This window comes from Oncorhynchus keta, unplaced genomic scaffold (assembly GCF_023373465.1).
Source record: "Oncorhynchus keta strain PuntledgeMale-10-30-2019 unplaced genomic scaffold, Oket_V2 Un_contig_4789_pilon_pilon, whole genome shotgun sequence".
NCBI lineage: Eukaryota > Metazoa > Chordata > Actinopteri > Salmoniformes > Salmonidae > Oncorhynchus > Oncorhynchus keta.
The window spans coordinates 50,573-66,319 of NW_026287961.1; the positions used below are offsets into that span (position 1 = coordinate 50,573).

At 43.3% G+C, this 15,747-nt stretch overlaps 1 pseudogene; it reads right to left on the bottom strand.

Moving 5' to 3' along the window:
• LOC127924948 (protein eyes shut homolog) overlaps positions 1-15,747 on the bottom strand; it is a 167,370-nt pseudogene that overhangs the window by 23,238 nt on the left and 128,385 nt on the right.

Genomic DNA, 15,747 nt, shown 5'->3' on the forward strand with positions numbered 1-15,747 from the left:
ACTCAAATGATGTCAATTAGCCTATCAGAAGCTTCTAAAACCATGACATGTTCTGGAATTTTCCAAGCTGTTTAAAAGGCACAGTCAACTTAGTCTATGTAAACTTCTGACCCACTGGAATTATGATACAGTGAATTATAAGTGAAATAATCTGTCTGTAAACAATTGTTGGAAAAATTACTTGTGTCATGCACAAAGTAGATGTCCTAACTGACTTGCCAAAACTAGAGTTTGTTAACAAGAAATGTGTGGTTGAAAACCGAGTTTTAATGACTCCAACCTAAGTGTATGTAAACTTCCGACTTCAACTGTGCATAGTGCATTACAGCAAATACAGCCTTGCAAACTTACAAGAGGGTACAGTGGTTCCTCCTTTAAAAGTTGCAAACTTGCCCCGCGGGACTTAGAGGTACCCAGCGACACGTCTTCATGGCTCCAGACCCGGCCTCATGGTTCCAGACCCGGCTTCATGGCTCCAGACCCGGCTTCATGGCTCCAGACCCGGCTTCATGGCTCCAGACCCGGCTTCATGGCTCCAGACCCGGCTTCATGGCTCCAGACACGGCTGGCTCCAGACACGGCTTCATGGCTCCAGACACGGCTTCATGGCTCCAGACCCGGCTTCATGGCTCCAGACCCGGCTTCATGGCTCCAGACCCGGCTTCATTGCACTCATTTTGCATTTGGGTCCCAAGGTTTTTATATGACCAATCATATTGAGTGGTTCCAATAACGATTTTTGACACGCGTCACGCCCTGACCTTAGAGAGCCTTGTTTATTCTCTATTTGGTTAGGTCAGGGTGTGACTTGGGTGGGCAAATCTATGCTTCTATTTCTTTGTTGGCCTAGTATGGTTCCCAATCAGAGGCAGCTGTTTATGGTTGTCTCTGATTGGGGATAATACTTAGGCAGCCCTTTTCCCACCTTAGATTGTGGGATCTTGATTTTGTATCGGTGCTGTGTAGCCTGCAGAACTTTACGTTTGTTTTGGATTTGGTTGTTTTTCGGTGTTCATTTTGAATGAAGTAAGATGTTCGCCTACCACGCTGCACCTTGGTCTCCTCATTCTAATGAACGTAACAACGCGGGCCACCCTTGCTTTGTGTCGTTCTTCAAAAAAGATGGCTGACAAAATGTTACGGTATTACCAGATGTAAGTTGTTATAATGTCATAACGAGTCAAGCAAAAAATGTACAATTGAGAGTAATATGTTAGTTAATGTAGAGACAAACGTTTGTTTATATTTGTCATAAATTATCTCTCCAGGAACACGGTTGGAGTTAAAATCTTCAGGAGGGTATCTCTCCACGAACAGGTTTGGAGTTAAAACCTACAGGAGGGTATCTCTCCAGGAACAGGGTTGGAGAGCCCTGTTCTATATCTTACATCTTAGAAACATACTTTAAGGTAAGGTATTTCAAATTATTTAAGGGGTTTAAGTATTAATGATGACATTTTGGTCCCAGATCTATTTGTGCTGCCTTGTCAACTCCTACAGTCAACGTCCTGTGATGTCACATATGATATGTTAGTCATGACAAAAACCATAAGGGTTACAGTACAAATGTATGTGTGTGTGGTGTGTGCGTGCATGCGGTGTGTGTGTGTGTACCTGTGACTCCGATTGGGCATAAGCAGCTGAATGCGTTGAGCTCATCAGAGCACGAAGCTCCATTGTGGCAGGGCTGGCTCAGACACTCGTTTACCTCCACCTCACAGTTATTACCTGGAAAAACAGGAGAGGTTCACTGCATGAAGGTCCACACATGCATAGTCTACATACAGATGCACGCACACACACAGACACACACATACACACACACACACACACTGCAGATTTTGAAACACACACACACACACATACACACATACACATGATGTGAGGAACACACACATACACACATACACACATACACATACACACATACACACTGCACACACACATACACACATACACACATACACACATACACACATACATAGAAGCATCTGCCAGATTTTGAAACATAAATAAAAGGCCCCCTTTAATCAAATAACATTCCTTAATGATGTGAGGAAGAGAGGAAAGGGGGAAGAGGAATGGAGAGAGAAAGGGAGGAGAGGTGGAGGGAAATGGAAGGGGAGAGAGGACGGGAGGAGAGGTAGAGGGAAATGGAAGGGGAGAGAGGTAGGGGGGAGAGGAGGGGGGCTTCTGACTGTAGATACATGGGTGTTATAAGACATGTGCCGTGTCAAATAAGTGTGTTATGGAACTGAATGATACTGAGAGACTGAATGCTACTGAGAGAATGAATACTACTGAGAGAAGATGAACTGAATGCTACTGGGAGAAGAGGAACTGCATGCTACTGAGAGACTGAATGCTACTGAGAGACTGAATGCTACTGAGAGACTGAATGATACTGAGAGACTGAATGCTACTGAGAGACTGAATGCTACTGAGAGACTGAATGCTACTGAGAGACTGAATGCTACTGAGAGACTGAATGCTACTGAGAGAAGAGGAACTGAATGCTACTGAGACTGAATGCTACTGAGAGAAGAGGAACTGAATGCTACTGAGAGAAGTGTGTAATGGAACTGCCGTATGACATGTGGAAGGTAAATAAGTGTTTAACAATACCAACCTACATAGGGAGGCTTGAGGTCTTTGACACCAAAAGACAGTCGATGGAATTACGAGCAAAGGGGAAATTGCCCTGACATCCCCTGTTGACAACGTAGCTACTCACCGATGAATCCAGGTGCACAGAAACAATTGTAGCCGTTGACGGTGTCTTTGCAAATACTCAGAACACCACACGGCTTCTCTTCACAGTCATCTATGTTCACGTCGCAGAATTGTCCCGTTAAACCTGAATGAAGAAGAGACGAATGAGACCCTCTGAATTAAGGGCTGGAATTATGAGGGAATCACTTTGAGAATGTAATAATGTGTTTCTTTTTGTTAAAATCAGAGAATGTTATACTGGCAATTCAGAGTGACTTTAACCCAATTCCAAACACCTCTTTATCAAACTTTACTCATCTCTCTGGGATGCTATTGGCTCCTTAACCCACTAACACACATTTTCTATTGGCTCTTTAAACCACTATCACACCTTTCATTGGCTCCGATCAAATGGTTAACAAATTAACACCCCTTGTTATTGGCTCCCATCAACTGGTTAACTTAACCCACTAACACACCTGATTCAATTGGTCAACTACTAATTTTATCAATTCAATCAGGTGTTCTTGTTTCAGTAGGAAGTAAGTGGGGCAGCCAGAGGTACTTGAGGAGAGGTTGAGGAAACGCTGCATTCCTATTTCTCCTTTTAGTATTCAGTCATCCTAAATGCAGGGACAAGACCCTGAAATAAATATAAACATTACCACAGGTTTCAGGAACAAGGAGCCAATGTCTTACAGGGCAACGCACATGCCAAGCACGCACACACACCCCATTAAAATCACACGCCCTGTTTCTTTGTTCCTGGTGATTAGCTTACCGGGTAAACAATGGCACTTGAATCCTCTCGGTAGATCCACACACTTTGATCCGTGATGACACAGCCCATCGACGCAGTGACTTATGGGGATTTCGCACAGCCGCCCCATGTACCCGTGTTGGCAGACGCATTTGAAGCCGTTCGGCAGCTCTTCACAGAACAGGGTCCCCTCCGGGTCACAGGGATTCAACACACACTGGTTCACGGGTGCAGAGCAGTCATCGGCTCCCCATCCTGTATGCATTGGGGTTTGGATCAAAGAGCTGATTGATGTCTGTGTCTTTAATAGCAGCTGTGTTCTGTGTTCTATTCTTCTACCCACACCCCTTCTGATACACAGGCTTGAATTGTCATTTCTCAAGATGCTCCTGTCATTGTAAGACGTTTTTCTTTTATGATTTCTGCTTTACATATGTTATATTTTTCACAGGTAGATAGAGGACCTTAGGCAGTGGAAATACTAGGAAATAGAGGCCCTTAGACAGTGGAAATACTAGGAAATAGAGGCCCTTAGACAGTGGAAATACTAGGAAATAGAGGCCCTTAGACAGTGGAAATACTAGGAAATAGAGGCCCTTAGACAGTGGAAATACTAGGAAATAGAGGCCCTTAGACAGTGGAAATACTAGGAAATAGAGGCCCTTAGACAGTGGAAATACTAGGAAATAGAGGCCCTTAGACAGTGGAAATACTAGGAAATAGAGGCCCTTAGACAGTGGAAATACTAGGAAATAGAGGGCCTTAGACAGTGGAAATACTAGGAAATAGAGGCCCTTAGACAGTGGAAATACTAGGAAATAGAGGCCCTTAGACAGTGGAAATACTAGGAAATAGAGGCCCTTAGACAGTGGAAATACTAGGAAATAGAGGCCCTTAGACAGTGGAAATACTAGGAAATAGAGGCCCTTAGACAGTGGAAATACTAGGAAATAGAGGCCCTTAGACAGTGGAAATACTAGGAAATAGAGGCCCTTAGACAGTGGAAATACTAGGAAATAGAGGGCCTTAGACAGTGGAAATACTAGGAAATAGGATTTGTAAATATAGTCCAACCAGCAAAATATAGGTATTGAGGGGTGTTTGTGTTTTCCAGTGGACATTTATAATTAGACACTCATTCAAGTAATACATGGCTTTGAGGCCCTATTATGATCCAGTGGATGTTATTTAAATTAGGTTTGGTGGAAAACAGAGGAAACAGAGTAATCAATAACAATAACATACTAGGCATCCCAAATGACACCCTATTCCCTACATGGACTTTTGACCAGAGAAAGAGGCCCTTACACAGTGGAAATACTAGGAAATAGGGGCCTTACGATTTTACAGATTATTGGAATAAACAACAATACCGGAGGGTCTATAAATTGAATAAAGGCCCTTAGACATGAAATTGTGTACAAAGAGGGAGACATAATACTACTAAATGGATATATTACATATATAATACTAATTTAATTCAATGGATTTCAAATATAAATACTAGGAATTTGATCACGCTGTTGCAGGAAATACTAGGAAATAGAGGCATTTTAAACTATGTTTGGAAATGGTTTAGTAAATAGCAGAGCCAGACAGTGGATAATCAACTAGGATTAAATCACCCAGATGAGGCCCTTAGACAGTGGAAATACTAGGGTTAAATAGAGGCCCTTGTAGATGGAAATACTTGGAAATAGAGGCCCTTCTGAAGAAGTGGAAAACTAGGAAATAGAGGGTTTAGACAGGGAAAACTAGGAAATAGAGGCCTTATTTTTAGACAGTGGAAATACTAGGAAATAGACAAACTTTAGACAGTGGAAATACTAGGAAATAGAGGCCCTTAGACAGTGGAAATACTAGGAAATAGAGGGCCTTAGACAGGTGAAATACTAGGAAATAGAGGCCCTTAGACAGTGGAAATACTAGGAAAAGAGGACCTTAGACAGTGGAAATACTAGGAAATAGAGGCCCTTAGACAGTGGAAATACTAGGAAATAGAGGCCCTAGACAGTGGAAATACTAGGAAATAGAGGTTACACAGTGGAAATACTAGGAAATAGAGGGCCTTACACCAAAACCACTAGAAATAGGATTTGTAAAATAGTCCAACCACCAACCATATAGGTATTGAGGGGTGTTTGTGTTTTCCTACATTTATAATTAGACACTCATTCAAGTAATACATGGCAGTTTTTACCTGGGTAGGGACAAATATTACCAAATCCAGTGGATGTTATTTAAATTAGGTTTGGTTTGGTAACAAAACAGAGTGCACAGTTTTTACCAGAGTAATCAATAACAATAACATAGCCTCTTTGCCGGCATCCCAAATGACACCCTATTCCCTACATTACTTTTGACCAGAGCCATATGGGGCCATTTAGGACAAAACGATTTTACAAAAGTTTTTATTGTAGAATAAACAACAAGAGCATCTAAAAACAACCGGAGGGTCTATAAATTGAATAAATTGCTTAACAATGATTGTGTACAAAGAAAAGGCATAAACAAGATGTTCTTCAGTGGATTTCAAATAAAGATCTTCATTTGATCACGCTGTTGCAGGATACTTTACAACAGATGCAGGACATTTTAAACTCTATGTTTTGTGGTTTAATGTAACTGTCAGCAGAGCCAGATAACGATATGGAGGATTAAATCACCCAGATGCAGGTCTTTTGTTACCTACTTTAGAAAATGGTTCATAAAGGGTTAGAGGGATAAAGGTTGTAGATGGAACTGCTGTCGAAGGAGGTCCTTCTGAAGAAAGGGTTTTAAAAAAGAACCAGACTGGGTTTCTACAGGGGCAAGTCAACAACATTTCTGGTTCTGGGTAGGACCTTATTTTCTCAGAGTAAACTGTAGTTGACAGTACAGTACAGTATCTGATAAGGGGACAAACATTTACCTGGTGGACAAGTGCAGTGAACCAATGACTGCAAAGATATAACAGGTGCCGCCATTTCTGCATTTTGTCATCACAGAGAGGGAGACAAATTCAATAACAGGTGTAGAGCAGTTTTTACCTGGAAAAGTCAAACAAGATGTTCAGAGGGACAAATACTGCAAAACCACTGTGTAGAGCAGTTTTTACCTGGAAAAGTAGGGACAAATACACCAAAACCACGGTGTAGAGCAGTTTTTACCTGGAAAAGTAGGGACAAATATGCAAAACCACGGTGTAGAGCAGTTTTTACCTGGAAAAGTAGGGACAAATGACAACAAAACCACTGTGTAGAGCAGTTTTTACCTGAAAAGTCAAACAAGATGTTCAGAAGGACAAATACAACAAAAACCACTGTGCACAACTAATACCCCATCAGTACTGTACAACAGAACCAATGTGCACAAACAATATACCATCAACATGTGACAGTGTTCATGGAGACTAAATGACTGCAGTACTGTGTATCTGCTGTCTACATTCTGCCGTTTACATCACAGAGAGGGGAGACTAAATGACTGCAGCACTGTGTATCTGCTGTCTACATTCTGCCGTTTACATCACAGAGAGGGGAGACTAAATGACTGCAGCACTGTGTATCTGCTGTCTACATTCTGCCGTTTACATCACAGAGAGGGGAGACTAAATGACTGCAGCACTGTGTATCTGCTGTTTACATTCTGCCGTTTACATCACAGAGAGGGAGACTAAATGACTGCAGCACTGTGTATCTGCTGTCTACATTCTGCTGTTTACATCACAGAGAGGGGAGACTAAATGACTGCAGTAATGTGTATCTGCTGTCTACATTCTGCCGTTTACATCACAGAGAGGGGAGACTAAATGACTGCAGTAATGTGTATCTGCTGTCTACATTCTGCCGTTTACATCACAGAGAGGGGAGACTAAATGACTGCAGCACTGTGTATCTGCTGTCTACATTCTGCCGTTTACATCACAGAGAGGGGAGACTAAATGACTTCAGCACTGTGTATCTGCTGTCTACATTCTGCCATTTACATCACAGAGAGGGGAGACTAAATGCCTGCAGCACTGTGTATCTGCTCAATTGAAATGAAGCTGAATGTAAAGGTTTGAATGTCAAAAATGTAGTCGACTGTCTCCGTCTCAGGGAGAAGAGTGTACAGTATGTGTTCATTTGAAAATAGGCTGGATTCATTTGTTATAATCACAGCTTTATCGTTGCGTGAGATTTTAAACAAACTTATTCCAAAACATCATCAACATGTCTCCTGCCCCACTAGAGGAAACAACGTGCTGGAACATGTGTACACAAACATCTGTGACACGTACAAAACCATCCCCCGCACCCACTTCTGCCAATTAGATCGCGTCTCTCTGTCCCAACTCCCCGCCTACAAGCAGCATCTCAAGAGGGAACCACCAACTCCGAGAATAGTGAGGCGCTGGACAGAGGGGGCAGACCTAATGCTGCAGGACTGTTCTGTTAATACTGATTGAAATATGTTCAAAGATTCATCCCCGCAGGACTCATCCATCAACATTGAGGAATATACATCATCAGTCAAAGGCTTCATTAGGAAATGTGTTTGATGACGTTGTACCCACAATAACAAACCGGACATGACCCAACCAAAAACCCTGGATGAACGATACGGAGAAATCCATATCGTGCTGAGAGCCCGTAATGCAGCATTTAATGTCAGCAGAACGAACCCAGACGACTCGGTAGCGCGCAATGAATACAAGGCAAGCAGGTACAAGTGCCGCAAATCTATTAGGGATGGGAAAAAACTTGAATCCATGTTCCACAACTCTGACTTACGACGCTTATGTCAAGGACTACAAGCTATCAAGGACTGCAGGCTATCAAGGACTGCAGGCTATCAAGGACTGCAGGCTATCAAGGACTGCAGGCTATCAAGGACTGCAGGCTATCAAGGACTACAGGCTACCAAGGACTACAGGCTACCAAGGACTGCAGGCTACCAAGGACTACAGGCTATCAAGGACTGCAGGCTATCAAGGACTACAGGCTATCAAGGACTGCAGGCTATCAAGGACTGCAGGCTATCAAGGACTACAGGCTATCAAGGACTGCAGGCTATCAAGGACTGCAGGCTATCAAGGACTGCAGGCTATCAAGGACTGCAGGCTACCAAGGACTACAGGCTATCAAGGACTGCAGGCTATCAAGGACTACAGGCTATCAAGGACTACAGGCTATCATGGACTGCAGGCTATCAAGGACTGCAGGCTACCAAGGACTGCAGGCTACCAAGGACTACAGGCTATCAAGGACTACAGGCTATCAAGGACTACAGGCTATCAAGGACTGAAGGCTATCAAGGACTGCAGGCTATCAAGGACTACAGGCTATCAAGGACTGCAGGCTATCAAGGACTGCAGGCTATCAAGGACTGCAGGCTATCAAGGACTACAGGCTATCAAGGACTGCAGGCTATCAAGGACTACAGGCTATCAAGGAATACAGGCTATCAAGGACTACAGGCTATCAAGGACTGCAGGCTATCAAGGACTGCAGGCTATCAAGGACTGCAGGCTATCAAGGACTACAGGCTATCAAGGACTACAGGCTATCAAGGGCTGCAGGCTATCAAGGACTGCAGGCTATCAAGGACTACAGGCTATCAAGGACTACAGGCTATCAAGGACTACAGGCTATGAAGGACTACAGGCTATCAAGGGCTGCAGGCTATCAAAGACTGCAGGCTATCAAGGACTACAGGCTATCAAGGACTACAGGCTATCAAGGACTACAGGCTAGACTACAGGCTATGTGACTACAGGCTATCAAGGACTCAGGCTTTCAAGCAGGATCAAGGACTGCAGGCTATCAAGGACTACAGGCTATCAAGGACTACAGGCTGCTCCAGACTGAACAGCGCTTTTGTTCTCCAAGGCCGACGTAAGGAAAACTCTCAAAGAGTGAATACTCACAAAGCCGCCTCAGAGTGCGTGCAGACCAGCTGGTGGACATCTTCAACCTGTCCCTGTCCCAGGCTGTACCCCCACTTGCTACAAGGAGACCACCATCATCCCAGTGCCTAAAAACAGCTTTGACAGGTTGGTCATGGCCCAGGACTACAGGCCATCATACCAGACACACTGAACAGATACCATGGAAGATGCCATTTCCACTACAGGCTATTCAAACAGCTCTAACACATCTGGACAACAGGAATCCCCTATGTGAGAATGCTGTTCATAGACTACAGATCAGCATTCAACACTGCTGTTCCCTCCAGGCTCGACACCAAGCTCAGAGCCGCACACTGACTAAGCACAGGGCACCCCAGGGGTGTTTCCTCAGCCCTCTGTTGTACTCCCGATCCACATCAGGAGACAGGCTGCAGTAGCCCAAGTCCATCAGCTTTAGGTTCTTAATGTCCACGTCCACATCAGGACCTGATAACCATGGAACAACAACACCACCCTCTGGTCAAGAGGGCGTACAGTGCCTCTACTTTGAGACAAAAACTATATCTCAACGTAAGGAGAAAAAAAGGAGATGATTGTGGACAGTGAAAGGGAACAATCCGGCATGCCACCCCACATCAAACAATACCACTGCATCAGAGAGCGCCCTGACCAGTTCTTCATGCGCCTTGTCAGCAGGAAATTGCTCCATCCACATCCGCAAGGCCCTTCACTGGTCACAGGGCCCAGTACCTCACTTTGTACCCTGGCCCTCAAAAGAAAGTCCATCACTGGGACCGTGTCCCTCCAGCGGGTGGCACTGAAGACCATCCCAGTACCCACAGGTCCAGAACTGGCATTGTGGTGAAGACAAAAACTATCCACGTACATCACTGAGGATTGTGGACTTCAGTGAGCGGGGGTGAAGACGGCCCATCCACATCAAACACTGGGACCGTGGCCCTCCAGCGTCCACATCACCAGTGAAGACATGGAACCCAGTACATCACTGGGACCGTGGCCCTCCGGCGGGTGGTGAAGACGGCCCAGTACATCACTGGGACCGTGGCCCTCCGGCGGGTGGTGCAAGACGGCCCAGTACAACACTGGGACCGTGGCCCTCCAGCGGGTGGTGAAGACGGCCCAGTACATCACTGGGACCGTGGCCCTCCAGCGGGTGGTGAAGACGGCCCAGTACATCACTGGGACCGTGGCCCTCCAGCGGGTGGTGAAGACGGCCCAGTACATCACTGGGACCGTGGCCCTCCAGCGGGTGGTGAAGACGGCCCAGTACATCACTGGGACCGTGGCCCTCCAGCGGGTGGTGTAGACGGCCCAGTACATCACTGGGACCGTGGCCCTCCAGCGGGTGGTGTAGACGGCCCAGTACATCACTGGGACCGTGGCCCTCCAGCGGGTGGTGAAGACGGCCCAGTACATCACTGGGACCGTGTTCCCGTGTTCCCAAGACATCTACTTGAAACATCAGGGATTGAAATTGTTAGTAAAAAAATCCCATTATTACATTTTTACAATATTTTTAGAATATAACCTGCACTGACTCTCCACACCTCAACCTGCACCAACTCTCCACACCTCAGCACACAACTTGCACCAACTCTCCATACCTCAGCACCAACTTGCACCAACTCTACCTCAGCACACAACCAGCACTGACTCTCCACACCTCAGCACACAACCTGCACCAACTCTCCACACCTCAGCACACAACCTGCACCAACTCTCCACACTCAGCACACAACTTGCACCAACTCTCCACACCTCAGCACACAACTTGCACCAACTCTCCATACCTCAGCACACAACTTGCACCAACTCTCCACACCTCAGCACACAACCTGCACTGACTCTCCACACCTCAGCACACAACCTGCACCGACTCTCCACACCTCAGCACACAACCTGCACCAACTCTCCACACCTCAGCACACAACCTGCACCGACTCTCCACACCTCAGCACACAACCTGCACCGACTCTCCACACCTCAGCACACAACCTGCACTGACTCTCCACACCTCAGCACACAACCTGCACCGACTCTCCACACCTCAGCACACAACCTGCACCGACTCTCCACACCTCAGCACACAACCTGCACAACTCTCCACACCTCAGCACACAACCTGCACCGACTCTCCACACCTCAGCACACAACCTGCACCGACTCTCCACACCTCAGCACACAACCTGCACCAACTCTCCACACCTCAGCACACAACCTGTGTTGTGTTTACTGTTTACTATTGCAACAACACATCATCAGTAGGGTAAAACTAACCTGTCTCACGACGGTCTAAACACATCTCACGTTCCCTATTAGTGAGTGAACAATCCAACGCTCGGTGAATTCTGCTTCACAATGATAGGAAGAACCGACTCTCCACACCTCAGCACACAACCTGCACCGACACTCCACACCTCAGCACACAACCTGCACCGACACTCCACACCTCAGCACACAACCTGCACCGACTCTCCACACCTCAGCACACATGCACTCAATTGCTTCTACCAGACTGCTAAATACAGCACAATTTAACCACTTGCCCACCAAAACATGTGTAAATATTGGACTATATATTGTGCCTTCCTGTATTATACTTATGCTAAAATGTTTTTTTTTTTATTCTACTGAACCATTTACATTACATTCCTATTCGTATCTTATATTATTTCTTATTGTTGTTGCGTTGTCCAGAAGGAGCCTGCAAGTAGAAATTTCATTGGACGGTGTATCACCATGTGTATCCTGTACATACGTATAATAATAAACGTGAAACTTGAATGAAAGGATGGAATGCAGAATAAACATGAACTAGATGTACTGTAAGTGTTGGGGTCTGGTATATATATGTCTGTCAGAGATCATCCGTACTCCACACAGGATTGTAAGAGTATTAACATCTTAGTCTGAGGCCCTTTACTCTCTAGTCTCCCCCTCGGGAGCAGGAATAAAGATGGCTCTAACAGACCTGGGGTCAAAAAGTATTTGAAATATTTAAAATACTTGTCACTCCAGGCAGGCTAGAGAAGACACTTAGATGGGCGGGACTTACAGTTTAGGACTATTCTATTGGTCTGCTAATCCAGGGATGCTCAATCAAGAATAGACAACGTGTGTGAAATGATTTCAAATAGTATTTGAACCCAGGACTGATCTCTAATCCCCTTCTATGCACTTCCAGTACTCCAGTTAATATGCTCTTGAGTCAGTCAATTAGCAAACAGCTTACAGTGACAACTCTGACAATCTTTAGGCCTCTACTCCTCAAATATTATCACCATTAGGTTGATGGGTTAATATATAGTGCTGTTTTTAACCCACAGACATGACCAGAATACTGAAATCATTTGTGGTTATTACAGACCATATGCAGTGAGGCACGGTTTCCCGGACATAGATTATTTATGATGCAATAAGAATGATAACATTCATCTCTTACCAACAAACCCCACTGGGCAGATGCATCCATAGTCGGCAACCAGGTCAACACAAGTGGAATTGTTGGCGCAGAATCCATAAACACATTCATCATAGTTGATTTCACAGTTCAGCCCCTGAAACCCTATATCAAGAGGAGATAACATCTCACTATCAGATACAGTAGGAGATTACACCTCACTATCACATACAGTAGGAGATAACATCTCACTATCACATACAGTTGGAGATAATATCTCAATATCACATACAGTTGGAGATAACATCTCACTATCACATACAGTTGGAGATAATATCTCGCTATCACATACAGTAGGAGATAACATCGCACTTTTCACATACAGTTGGAGATAATATCTCACTATCACATATAGTTGGAGATAATATCTCACTATCACATACAGTAGGAGATAATATCTCACTATCACATATAGTTGGAGATAATATCTCACTATCACATACAGTTGGAGATAATATCTCACTATCACATACAGTAGGAGATTACATCTCACTATCACATACAGTAGGAGATTACATCTCACTATCACATACAGTAGGAGATTACATCTCACTATCACATACAGTAGGAGATTACATCTCACTATCACATACAGTAGGAGATTACATCTCACTCACATACAGTAGGAGATAATATCTCACTATCACATACAGTTGGAGATAATATCTCACTATCACATACAGTTGGAGATAACATCTCACTATCACATACAGTTGGAGATAATATCTCGCTATCACATACAGTAGGAGATAACATCGCACTTTTCACATACAGTTGGAGATAATATCTCACTATCACATATAGTTGGAGATAATATCTCACTATCACATACAGTAGGAGATAATATCTCACTATCACATATAGTTGGAGATAATATCTCACTATCACATACAGTTGGAGATAATATCTCACTATCACATACAGTAGGAGATTACATCTCACTATCACATACAGTAGGAGATTACATCTCACTATCACATACAGTAGGAGATTACATCTCACTATCACATACAGTAGGAGATTACATCTCACTATCACATACAGTAGGAGATTACATCTCACTATCACATACAGTAGGAGATAATATCTCACTATCACATACAGTAGGAGATAATATCTCACTATCACATACAGTATGAGATAACATCTCACTATCACATACAGTTGGAGATAATATCTCACTATCACATACAGTTGGAGATAACATCTCACTATCACATACAGTTGGAGATAATATCTCGCTATCACATACAGTAGGAGATAACATCGCACTTTTCACATACAGTTGGAGATAATATCTCACTATCACATATAGTTGGAGATAATATCTCACTATCACATACAGTAGGAGATAATATCTCACTATCACATATAGTTGGAGATAATATCTCACTATCACATACAGTTGGAGATAATATCTCACTATCACATACAGTAGGAGATTACATCTCACTATCACATACAGTAGGAGATTACATCTCACTATCACATACAGTTGGAGATTACATCTCACTATCACATACAGTTGGAGATAATATCTCACTATCACATACAGTAGGAGATTACATCTCACTATCACATACAGTTGGAGATAATATCTCACTATCACATCAGTTGGAGATAATATCTCACTATCACATACAGTTGGAGATAACATCTCACTATCACATACAGTTGGAGATAATATCTCGCTATCACATACAGTAGGAGATAACATCGCACTTTTCACATACAGTTGGAGATAATATCTCACTATCACACTAGGAGATAATATCTCACATCACATACAGTTGGAGATAATATCTCACTATCACATACAGTTGGAGATAATATCTCACTATCACATACAGTAGGAGATTACATCTCACTATCACATACAGTAGGAGATAACATCTCACTATCACATACAGTAGGAGATTACATCTCACTATCACATACAGTTGAGATTACATCTCACTATCACATACAGTAGGAGATTACATCTCACTATCACATACAGTAGGAGATAATATCTCACTATCACATACAGTAGGAGATAATATCTCACTATCACATACAGTATGAGATTACATCTCACTATCACATACAGTAGGAGATAATATCTCACTATCACATATAGTTGGAGATAATATCTCACTATCACATATAGTTGGAGATAATATCTCACTATCACATACAGTAGGAGATTACATCTCACTATCACATACAGTAGGAGATAATATCTCACTATCACATATAGTTGGAGATAATATCTCACTATCACATATAGTTGGAGATAATATCTCACTATCTATCACATACAGTAGGAGATTACATCTCACTATCACATACAGTAGGAGATAATATCTCACTATCACATACAGTAGGAGCTTACATCTCACTATCACATACAGTTGGAGATAACATCTCACTATCACATACAGTTGGAGATTACATCTCACTATCACATACAGTAGGAGATTACATCTCACTATCACATACAGTTGGAGATAATATCTCACTATCACATATAGTTGGAGATAACATCTCACTATCACATACAGTTGGAGATAACATCTCACTATCACATACAGTTGGAGATTACATCTCACTATCACATACAGTAGGAGATTACATCTCACTATAACATCTCACTATCACATACAGTTGGAGATTACATCTCACTATCACATACAGTTGGAGATCTCACTATCACATACAGTTGGAGATTACATCTCACTATCACATACAGTTGGAGATTACATCTCACTATCACATACAGTAGGAGATTACATCTCACTATCACATACAGTTGGAGATAACATCTCACTATCACATACAGTAGGAGATTACATCTCACTATCACATACAGTTGGAGATAACATCTCACTATCACATACAGTTGGAGATACATCTCACTATCACATACAGTTGGAGATAACA